General features: G+C 47.5%; 1 protein-coding gene across 1 annotated transcript in view; it reads right to left on the minus strand.

Annotated features, from left to right (window-relative positions):
• The window catches only part of LOC140120487 (ribonuclease T2-like), a 292,997-nt gene extending 292,658 nt beyond the window's left edge, over positions 1-339 (minus strand). Inside the window, exon 1 of the mRNA XM_072139513.1 lies at positions 214-339. The gene's annotated coding sequence lies outside the window, so the exon portion shown is untranslated. The remainder of the gene's footprint in view (positions 1-213) is intronic.
• Between the last annotated feature and the right edge of the window lie 11,621 nt (positions 340-11,960).

Genomic DNA, 11,960 nt, shown 5'->3' on the forward strand with positions numbered 1-11,960 from the left:
CAAATAATCCTCGGCCATGATGCAAGTCACATGCAAGTTCACTTTAAAACAAAATCCTAAACATGCCAATTCCATCCTGATAAACATTTAACAGACTATAGCAACCCAGCAGATGACAATCTTAGCAAAACGTGAAACATAATTACTGTACTTCCCGTTAATATTTGTAGTGCTCACTTATAAATGGGAATAAAGTCAGTTTCTTTTACTTACTTTTCTGCCATTTCCACACTCTACAAACGTGATTACAAGTCGGAAGAAGACTGCAGAGTAGAGCGGTTCCTCCCCTAAAACGACATACTTCCTCTTTCGCAGTGCTGTAAAACCTTTGCTGCCCTCTTGTGCTTGCTCAGACCAGAAAACAATTCTAGCTGACAATATTTAGCAGAAAATCACAGTCCAGACCTCATTTCTGCCTCGTTTGTAACATCACCAGACTTCGTTTGCATTATCATGCGTATTAGTATTGTGTACAGTGCTTTTTAACATTGTTAGGTGCATTGCAAAAGTGTAATGATGCAGCCAGGTTGGGCCAGCTCACTACACTTTTGCACTGCCAATGATAAAATGACTCTGCCAAAGATCTTTACACAATCAATACCTATACGCATGATACTGCAAACGAGGTCTGGTGATGTTATAAACCTGTCAGAACTGAGGTAAGGATTTGCTACTAAGTATATACGCATATCATCTGTTGCAGAAAATCATTACACATGCAGAGCTAAATGTAGAAAAGCATACTTCCCACCTTAGCTGAGCACTGTTAGCTAAACATGCTGTGTGAAGTTCTTTAGAAATGTATTTATTACACACAGTGGGGCAAATTTGCTTACCGGGTCCTGTCACGATCCAGCTGTGCGTTGTCCGATGAGGATTCGGGTCTGCCGCGATTCGCTAAGGTCCTGCGTCCAATTTCCTGCATGTGCCGGCTACAAAGTTCTGTACCCACTCTCTATGTAACACCTCATATATATTCTATGGATATTGTAATATGCCAAGTACTACCCTATAATATTGTGCAATACATCTCTACATCTGTTCTTGTAAATCAGTTTGGTTTATTGTACTGTATTTAAAGTTGTCAACCACACCAGGGAGGGTCTTGGTTTTTTAAAACACAACATAAAAGCTGTTGGGGAGGGGCTTACCCTATAACGTGTGCGTTTCCACTGAAACATGGCCTATGAAGTGAGGTTTGAAAGAAGGAGGCATAGACTGTAGCTAGTAACTGCTGTTAACAGCAATGCTTCTCCTTGTGTTCTCCATTCACACAAATGTATAATTTCCCCAGTTCTGCATTTCAGTGATATATGAAACTGTATATTTATGATGTTTTTCATGCATGTGACTGTAACCATACAGTATTTGTGCATAATAAGGTTGGCTCATAAATGATGGCAGGCTGACTATTGGCTTGTTGACAGAATATACCTCCCACTGGTTTTGGTATCCCTGGATACTACAGCATATGGCGCACAAACGTATTTTATATGCAACATCCTCCACCTGGGCCTAGACTTTTCTTGGAGCCTGGGGGCAGCCAGGGCCCAGAATACTGAAGTGGTTGGCAATTGCAGCCTAGAGCATGCTTTTGTCAAGGTGCTTGGTATGCGGACCGGAGGGCTGTCCTACAGCCAGGCAGGTCTCCTGTAGGCTGTGTGTGCCAGAAATAAGAAGGGAGAGGCTAATGTACTGGGAATGTCTGTAAGGTGAGTCCCTGGGTAATGGATGGGAAGCCCGTGATGGTAGACAGCCATATCCAGGGATCAGACGGAAGCAACATTGTGCAAATTAACTTACGGTTCTCTATTGAACAGCAGATAGCAGCCAACGGGCCAAAACAGTCAAACAGAAGATTCTGGTACTGAAGTGGCCATGGCGAGTGGTCCGTAGGAATAGTTCATCAGCCTGGTAGTAGATGCAGGCTGGGGTAATTGAGATGGAGCTGTGTCCAAAATGTGGAAGCTGCAGCTCTGGGTTAGAGTCTCCTGACTCAGTTCCTGGGATTGGTATCTGTGACAGCACTGAAGGTCTCTCTGTTCCCTCTGTCTAAGAACAGACCAGCTAAGACCATGTGCTCCCATTGCACAGGTGCTTTATACTCCCCTCTGGTCAGGTGGTAGTACACACTACAGCGTGTAGGGGTGCAAGTAATAAAGTGCACTTTAGGGTAAGTGCTGGCTATGTGCAGTGTAGGGGTGACAAACCGCCTACGAGCCTGGCTACAGGCACCAGGGTTGATGTCGGACTAGGCACATAGATGAGGCAGTCCTCATCATAGCTAACACAGATGGTAGCTAACACCCTTAAACCAACTGTTTTCTTAGGAAAGGTGTGGTGTCATGTCTTGTAATACACTCCTTATACCTAGGCCTGAAATCTGTCCAGAGACGCATCACCTAGGTGACATAATCATAAACATATATGGTACATATAGCACACATGGTATACCTGCCGTCTGATGGTTTTACTGCTAGTGTGCAACATCGAGGTGTCCCTACTTAGACACCCCTGGTCCCCCACGGACCCGCAGTTTACAGAGGCCACACAATTACTGAGCTCAGGTTTTAGGTGTAAACCTGTGGTCAGGATTTGACAGTTACAAAGATGGTCCGACACAGTCCTATTTATATAGCTGCAAAGCCTAACAAAAAGGTTACATGCAAACTAACATATAGTATTATTACTATAATTGTGGAAACATTAATCTCATTGGCTTTAACAGCCCAATGGATACTGTCACGGTTCGTAGGAACGAATCATCAAAGAGTCTTTGTAGAAAGAGTCTATGGACCCTCTAGACCACCGCAGGGAATGATGGTACTAGCCGCAGCCCAGGACCGGAGTCTAAGTGGCCCCTGGTCTTCGCCAGAGCCCGCCGCAAAGCAGGATGGTCTTGCTGCGGCAGGGTGCCACCAGGTCGTTCCACAGCTGTGACTAAGCCTGCAGTGGCAGCCAAGGTAGGGAAGCAGGAAACAGGAACCACAGGGACGGATCACCGAAGCTAGACACAGAAATAGACCTCAGGATGGCACAGGACCTTGGCTGTTTGGCAGGACCTTGGCTGGATGGCAGGACCTCTGGATGCCAGGACCTCAGGATGACCACCGGAATATTGGACACCACAGGAATACAGGACCACCACAGGAGTACGGGAATGCCACAGGAACGTGGGAACTCGGAGGAACACTGGAGTACAGACACAAGGTGGAAACCTGGGAACGCTGCAACACGGAACACGAGGAAACAGGAGGGCTTTCACTTCAGGGAAATGACTTGAAGATCCAGCAGAGAATGAAGGGAGGTGCCGGTATATAAGGGCACGCCGGATTAGCCAGCGCAAATTAGGAGGACACTGGTCCTTCAAGTCAGGACGTGTCGGTGCACGCGCACCCTAGCAGCGGGAACGCGCAGCGTAGTCAGAGGAGGCTTGTGGCCTGGCTGGGACCACAGCCTGCAGCCTGGAGAGGTAAGTACGGGCCAGGGGGAAATGCCACAAAGTGGAGCACGGGTGTACCAGCGATCCACAACATGGATCGCGGGGGCACCTGTCACAGATACATAGCTTGAAACGTTAATGCTACATAACCTGACAGCTACTGTTAGGATTCGGGGTATGTGAATCCCCTGGACCACCGCGGGAGGTGGTACCAGCCGACACCTGGGACCGGACTCCAAGTGGCACCTGGTCATCACCAGAGCCCGCTGCAAAGCGGGTTGGACATGCTGCGGCAGAGTACCACCTGGTCGTTCCACCGGTGCGACTGGCCCGCGGTGGCAGCCGAGGTCTAGGTACGTTAACAGAAGACAGTCTCATGGTCGGGTCCAGGCACAGGGTCAAGGCAGGCGGCAGGGATGCAAGGTGAAGTCCAATCCGGGGTCAGCAACAGGAGGTCCAGGCAGAAGGGGACGGGAACACAGGCACAGGAACACAGCAACACGGAGGAACACGGGTAACACAGGACTTGGGAGTGGAGACACACAGGAACGCAGGAATACACAGGAACGCAGGAATACACAGGAACGCAGGAATACTCGCTTGGAAGCTTTCTCTAAGGCTTTGAGGCACAAAGATCCAGCAAGGGTCACAGGAAGGGGAAGAAACTTATAGCAGGCCAGCACCAATTATTGGCGTGCTGGACCTTTAAATCTTAGAGTGACGGCACGCACGCGCCTTAGGAGACGGGGACGCGCGCGCTGAGCTGCAGGAGCCAGGGAGGACATCGCGGGAGCCAGGGAAGGTGAGCGGGGCCCGGGACCGGGGGCAGCAGCAGCAGGAACACGGGTGCACTCGCGATCCGAGACAGCGATCGCGGGAGCACCCGTGACAGCTACTTTGGGTAGCAAAAATAGCAATGTCCATTTCCTGGGAAAGAAAAGACATAGACAAATGCATAGTAGCATTAACGACAATATATGGATGGAGTTCTTTTCACCTGAAAGAGAAAGCAAAATATATTTTTGATAAAAACAGGCATTAAACACTGTCTCTTTCCTATAATGGAAGGCATGATGTGCAATAAATAATGAACTTTTTCCTTAGATCAACCGACCACAAGTCTCTCAGAGAGCTCTTTTAGTCCATCCTCTGGGGAAAGTCCTTGATGCAGGAAAAAGTAGAGAAATAATACAAAGGGTCTCCACTTGAGGTGAGGGATATAGTCCTTTGCAGAGTAGCTCTGCATCAGCAGAGAAGTGTGCTTTCATAGCACAACTGGGTAAAAGGTCAAGGATAGTTCTTGACTTGGTAATATATAAGGGAGTCCAGGAAAGTCTTTAGATCTTTAGAGTAATGGGTGCAGCCCAACTGGGAGAAAAATCAGCAAAAATATTGTTACATAGCAGATAATGGGCTTCAACCCATCAGGGTATTACTCCCCATCTACTAGGGCGTGCGCGCACTGGCTAACAAACATTTAAATGGCTAGTGTGCTGATAATTGGCGCTGGCCTGCCATAAGTTTCTGACCCTTCCTGTGACCCTTGCCAGATCTTTGTGCCTCACAGCCTGAGAGAAAGCTTCCAAGCGAGTATTCATGCGTTCCTGTGTATTCCTGCGTTTCTGTGTATTCCCACATTCCTGTGTATTCCTGCGTTCCTGTGTATTCCTACATTCCTGTGTGTTCCTGCTCCTGAGTCCTGTGTTGCTGTGTTACCAGAGTTCCTCCGTGTTGCTGTTTTCCTGTGTCCGGTGCCTGTGTTCCTATTCCCATCTGCCTGGACCTCCCGTTGCTGACCTAGGATTGGATTTGACCCTGCATCTCTGCCGCCTGCCTTGACCCTGTGCCTGGACCCGACCACGAGACTGTCTTCCGTTTAGGTACCTTGACCTCGGCTGCCATCGCGGGCTAGTCGCACCTGTGGAACGACCTGGTGGCACCCCGCCGCAGCAAGACCATCCCGCTTTGGAGCAGGCTCTGGTGCAGACCAGGTGTGCCACTTAGACTCCGGTCTCAGGTGTCGGCTAGTACCACCTCCCACGGTGGTCCAGAGGGTCCCTGACAGTCCCCTAAGGAGTTTTTGCAGCGGTGCCGCCAGCTGAGCAAACTCAGGGATAAATTGTTGGTACTAGCTGGCAAATCCCACAAAGCTCTTGACATCCCAGATGCTAGAGGCAGTAGGCCAGTCGTGGACAGCTGCAATCGTCTCTGGGTCTGGCTCAATTCCATCAGCGCTCAACACATGTTTTGGGTATTTTACACTAGGCTGTAACAGATGGCACTTGGACGGCTTAAACTTCAGCCCATGCTGGGTCAGGATTTGGAACATTACAGCCAGATATCGGAAGTGAAACTCATAGGTCTAGGAGTAGATGATGATATCGTCCAAGTATAGTTGGACGGTCTCAAAGTTTCTATGTCCCAAATATCTTTCCATTAGCCACTGGAACGTGACCGAGGTCTTGCATAGGCCTACGGGCATGTTGTTGAACTCGAACAGGCCTATTGGGGTGGAGAAGGCACCATGGCCACTTGCCAGCAGCCACCGGTAAGAACAATGGTGGAGAAGAAGGCAGCCAACGCTAAGGTTGCAAGGAATTCCTCAATTTGAAGCAGCGGTCCTTATGTGTGATATACAGAGGCGGAGAGTTCCATCCTTCTTTTTCACAAGGACCAGCGGGGCAGCCTACAGGCTGCAGCCTTCTTAGGGTCAGGGCGAATGATAGCCTTCCATGTCTCCTGTTGGGAAAGGGCAAAGTCCCTAAGAGATTCTTAGGGCTTCTCTCTTTTCCCACAGAACTTCTGCTTCAGCTCAGAGGCAGTACACTTTTCAAAGGTGGTGCACAGCCTAGTGAGGATTTGGGTCACACTTTGGCATTCTGTTTGGGGCTAAGATTTTCCAGAGAGCGAGTCCCTTTAACTGCCCGGTTAGAATGCCCACTTTCTGTTCTTCCTAGAGCAAGTACAGAGTGAAGGTAGCTAGCATCTTAGCTCTAAATTCGGAGAGAGTATGTAACTTTCCTTCATAGTGGGGTAACCAAGGGGGCCCCATGATAGTAGGGCATAGTTAAAGGCACTGGTGGCACAGGTTGTAGTAGAGCAAAATGGGCTCTCTGGAGTGTTTGGAAGGCTCTGATAGCCTGAAGAGGGCCCGGGTGACAGGAGTCGCTCCAGCACAGTGTCCTCTTCCTGAGTCAACATGGTTGGGCTGGTCTTTCTGAGAATGAGGAGCTAGAAGGCTAAACAATATCTGTTGCAATGGGCGATGGCTAGTAATGGGGACGGAGTCCCTTTAAGAAAAAGTCACTATTCCCTGGGAGGTGAGCCTACATACACTTAGCTTCAGAAACAATCTCTACCCCCCTTTAACTTTCCCAGCGGTGCTCACTCAGGATCAGCCACAGCGATGGGACAGCTCCAGTGCACGATAATCTTCTTTCCAGACATCCGACAGGTAGAAGGTGCTCATCGAAGAACAGCAGCACTACTTTCCAATGGCAGGGTACGTATGTCTATACTCTGACTGGTGCGCACACAGTCGGCAGGCTCGGTCGTGTCCTGCTCCGAAATCCAAGATGGGCGATTAACCCTCTTCTTTGCTGGGCCGCAGTCACTCCGGCTCCTCCTCCAAGGAATTTTGTGCCACTGCGCAGGGGCCAAGCCCAGCAAACAGCCTAGGTTTCCCACCAGTGAGGATTTTGGCGGGATGGATCTCCTTGCTGCGCCATATAGTCTTCCTGAGGTTAACACTTTGGGCGTAGCAGAGTTGGCACTGTTCTTTTGTAGGGATTAAACTTGTGGGTGCCACCGCTTGACAGCACATAGCAAGAATATAACACCAGTTTATCCTGTAGATCACAATCACTTGGGCGTTAGTCCGGATGGCTGCAAGGTTAGGCAGCACAGTCTTTTGAAAAAGGACAGTCTTAGGTGCCAGTATAAGGCACAGAAGTAAATATCCTGTTCGCGACACCACTTGCAACATCCCCCAGGGGGCCTAGCTTTTTCTTTAAGCCTGGAGGCAGCCGGGGCCCATAATACCGGAGTGGCCGGGATTTTTTAAGGTAGTTCCTCCGCCGTCCACCAGGGGGTGCTGCTGCGCTGAAAAGCATCAGAACGCACTGGAGTTCACCGGCTCGGGCTGAGTGAAGGTAAGTGCAAGCTCCGAAACAGATTTTTTGTTTTAAATGCGGCGGTTTTTCCGAATCAGTCGGGTTTTCGTTTGGCCACGCCCCCGATTTCCTTCGCGTGCATGCCGGCGCCGATGCACCACAATCCGATCACGTGCGCCAAAATCCTGGGGCAATTCAGGGGAAATCGGCACAAATCGGAAATATTCGGGTAACACGTCGGGGAAAACGTGAATCGGGCCCTTAGTAAATGACCCCCAGTGTCTTTTACAAGAGGTATTTTGATGACCTCCAGCTTATTTGGGATGGGTATCATTTATCAACGTCAACAATTGGGGGCTCACTTTCACCTTCAGCTCCTCAACCTCCGAAATTGAGTTCCTTGATCTCCATCTCAAGGCGGAAAAAGGGACTATCACCACAAAAACCTATTTTAAAAACAGCTTTTTACACTTCAAGAGCGACCAACATAGAAAGTGGTAAGAAAACATTCCATGTAGTTAGTTTCTCCAGATCAGGAGAAACTGCTCTGACACCAACACTTTCCTTGAACATAGTCAGGTACTATCATGGCGTGCGCTATGGATAGGCAAAGTGGGCTAATTGCACATTGTAATGAATGGGGAGTAAAATCCACATATACTGCCATACAGTAGTATGGCAGTATATGATAGGATGAATCAGACTACCTAGGGTTAGAGTACCCTAGGGAGTCTGAAAAATAGTATAAGTAAAAATAAAAAAAAGTTTAAAAAAAAAATTATAATAAAAAAACCTAAAAATTCAAATCACCCCCCTTTCCCTAGAACTGATATAAATATAAATAAATAGTAAAAATCATAAACACATTAGGCATCGCCGCATCCGAAAACAGGAGGTTTTAATTTTTTTCAATGTATGAAAACATTATAAAACCACGTGATTGTACCGATCCAAAGAATAAAGTAGACTCGTCATTTGGGACGCAGAGTGAAAGCTGTAAAATCCAAGCCCACAAGAAAACGTTGCAAATGTGGTTTTTCACCATTTTCACTGCATTTGGAATTTTTTTCCTGCTTCCCAGTACACGCTATGAAATATTAAATACCGTCACTATGAAGTGCAATTTGTTATGCAGAAAATAAGCCATAACACAGCTCTTTATGTGGAAAAATAAAAAAGTTATAGATTTTTGAAGGTGGTGAGTGAAAAATGGAAGTGAAAAAACTAAAAAAGGCCAAGTCGTTAAGGGGTTAAAGTGAGAATATCAGGTGCCATTTTTATATATAAAAATAACTCCCGATGGAAGTTTAACAGTTAATATATGTTTTCCTGACACTTCGAAACACAAATTTAGATTAATATAAAAGAGGAGACTCTCTTTTTTCATAGGAAAAGTGAAGTTCTATGTGTCACAGAGCCAGAGATACAGCCCCCTGAATTGTAGCCTCTCTTATTGCCTTTTATTTCATGATTTTTTTTTCGTAAAAATTGACTGATACGATGAACATTCGATCCTCTTTGCCTAATGTCTCTATTATATTAACACCGCAACATGTCCATAAAGCTATATGTAACACCAAAAACACACATGTGCTGGAATCAGGCCCGGCGCCGGCACCCGGCTAACCCGGGAAAGTGCCGGGGACCCCGGGGTACTGGAGGGGCCCGCTCTGGCCCCCAGAGCAATTGTATCAGTGTCGCCAGGGGCTTCGCTAGGTCAAAAGATCCGGGGCCCGTGCCCCGGATCTTTTGGGCGGTGCCCCGGATCTCCCCGGGTCAGCAGGACATCTGCCCCGCTGCCCGGGAGATTCCTTCCCTCTCTCATTACGATCTGTGACCTCAGGACACAGATCCTGATGAGAACATTTGCACTCACTGCTTTCCCCAGCTGCATCTTCAGAGGCTGAAGGACCTTTGATGATGTCATGGTCACATGACCTGCCGTGGAAAGCAGTGCACACACAGCCTGCATCAGTGAGGTGAGGAGGGAGACTTGAAAGGGGCCAGGGGGGGCTGTGTGGAGGAAATTCTTACTGGGGGGCTGTGTGAGGACATTACTTACTGGGGGGCTATGTGGGCACATTACTTACTGGGGGGAATGTGTGAGCACATTACTTACTGGGGGGCTGCGTGGGCACATTACTTACTGGGAGGCTGTGTGGACACATTACTTACTGGGAGGCTGTGTGGGCACATTACTTACCGGGAGGCTGTGTGGGCACATTAATAACTGGGGGGCTGCGTGGGCACATTACTTACTGGGGGGGGGGGGGGCCATGTGGGCACATTACTTACTGGGGGGCTGTGTGGGCACTACTAGAGAGCGGCTCATAAAGGGGCCCACTAAAACCTGGAGCCGGCCCTGTGTGGAATAAAGTTTTTATTTCACACCATCCTCCATTGTTTACACCTATGTTATGATGCTCTCACTCAAATTCTTATGAAGCATGAAGGGTTCTGTTATTGTGCCGATAATACAATGGCGCACACTTTTATTATCTCATTAGTAGAGATGAGCGAACATACTCGTCCGAGCTTGATGCTCGTTCGAGCATTAGCGTACTCGAAACTGCTCGTTGCTCGGACGAATACTTCGCCCGCTCGAGAAAATGGCAGCTCCCGCCGTTTTGCTTTTTGGCGGCCAGAAACAGAGCCAATCACAAGCCAGGAGACTCTGCACTCCACCCAGCATGACGTGGTACCCTTACACGTCGATAGCAGTGGTTGGCTGGCCAGATCAGGTGACCCTGGGATAGACTAGCCGCTGCCCGCGCTGCTCGGATCATTCTGTGTCTGGATGCCGCTAGGGAGAGAGCTGCTGCTGGTCAGGGAAAGCGTTAGGGTGTTCTATTAGAATAGTGTTAGGCAGGAGTGATTCAACAAGAACCCAACAGCCCTTCTTAGGGCTACAATAACGTTATACTTTTTTTTTATTTGCAGCTAGTACCATATTGTGAGGAATTTGCAGGGGGACTTGCTACCGTTGTGTTTAGCTCTTAGTGACACACATATCCACCTCAAACACCAAAGTGGGAAAATTTATTAGGGGTTTGATTTCAATTAGGCACAGTCTGGCAGTTTCTTTTTATTTTACGTTTATTTTTTCATAACTCAGCGTCATCTCATCAGTGTGCTTTCATACTTGGCTAGAAAATAGCCAAAGGAGAATCCAAACGGCTTACTTACGCCTACAATAGCGTTATATATATTTTATTTCTGGTTGATCTGCTGGTGGCTGTCCTTGCTGCAGTGCATATACTAGCCAATTGTCAGGAATTTGGAGTGAGACTTGCGACCGCTGTGTTTAGCGCTTAGTGACGCACATATCCATCGCAAAGACCGAAGTGGGAAAATTTATTAGGGGTTGGATTTCAATTAGGCACAGTCTGGCAGTTTCTTTTTATTTTACGTTTATTTTTTCATAACTCAGCGTCATCTCATCAGTGTGCTTTCCTACTTGGCTAGAAAATAGCCAAAGGAGAATCCAAACGGCTTACTTACGCCTACAATAGCGTTATATATATTTTATTTCTGGTTGATCTGCTGGTGGCTGTCCTTGCTGCAGTGCATATACTAGCCAATTGTCAGGAATTTGGAGTGAGACTTGTGACCGCTGTGTTTAGCGCTTAGTGACGCACATATCCATCGCAAAGACCGAAGTGGGAAAATTTATTAGGGGTTTGATTTCAATTAGGCACAGTCTGGCAGTTTCTTTTTATTTTACGTTTATTTTTTCATAACTCAGCGTCATCTCATCAGTGTGCTTTCCTACTTGGCTAGAAAATAGCCAAAGGAGAATCCAAACGGCTTACTTACGCCTACAATAGCGTTATATATATTTTATTTCTGGTTGATCTGCTGGTGGCTGTCCTTGCTGCAGTGCATATACTAGCCAATTGTCAGGAATTTGGAATGAGACTTGCGACCGCTGTGTTTAGCGCTTAGTGACGCACATATCCATCGCAAAGACCGAAGTGGGAAAATTTATTAGGGGTTGGATTTCAATTAGGCACAGTCTGCCATTTCCTTTTTATTTTACGTTTATTTTTTCATAACTCAGCGTCATCTCATCTGGCATAGCAGTGTGCTTTCATACTTGGCTAGAAAATAGCCATAGCAATAGGATAGCATTGTTTGGCTTTAAAAACTAAAAAACACAAAAAAAAACTAAAAAACACAAAAAAACACAAAAAAAAGTTAAAAAAAAATTAAAGTTATAACTTTCATTTTCAAAATTTTTAACCCGAGGGCTAGGGGTAGAGGACGAGGGCGGGGACGTGGGCGTCCATTTACTGCAGGGGTCAGAGGCCGTGGTCCTGGGCGGGGTGAGACACCACCTGCTGATGAGGGAGCAGGGGAACGCCGCAGAGCTACACTCCCTAGGTTCATGTCTGAAGTTACTGGGA

The sequence above is a fragment of the Engystomops pustulosus genome, chromosome 3 (assembly GCF_040894005.1).
Source record: "Engystomops pustulosus chromosome 3, aEngPut4.maternal, whole genome shotgun sequence".
NCBI classification, from domain to species: Eukaryota; Metazoa; Chordata; class Amphibia; order Anura; family Leptodactylidae; genus Engystomops; species Engystomops pustulosus.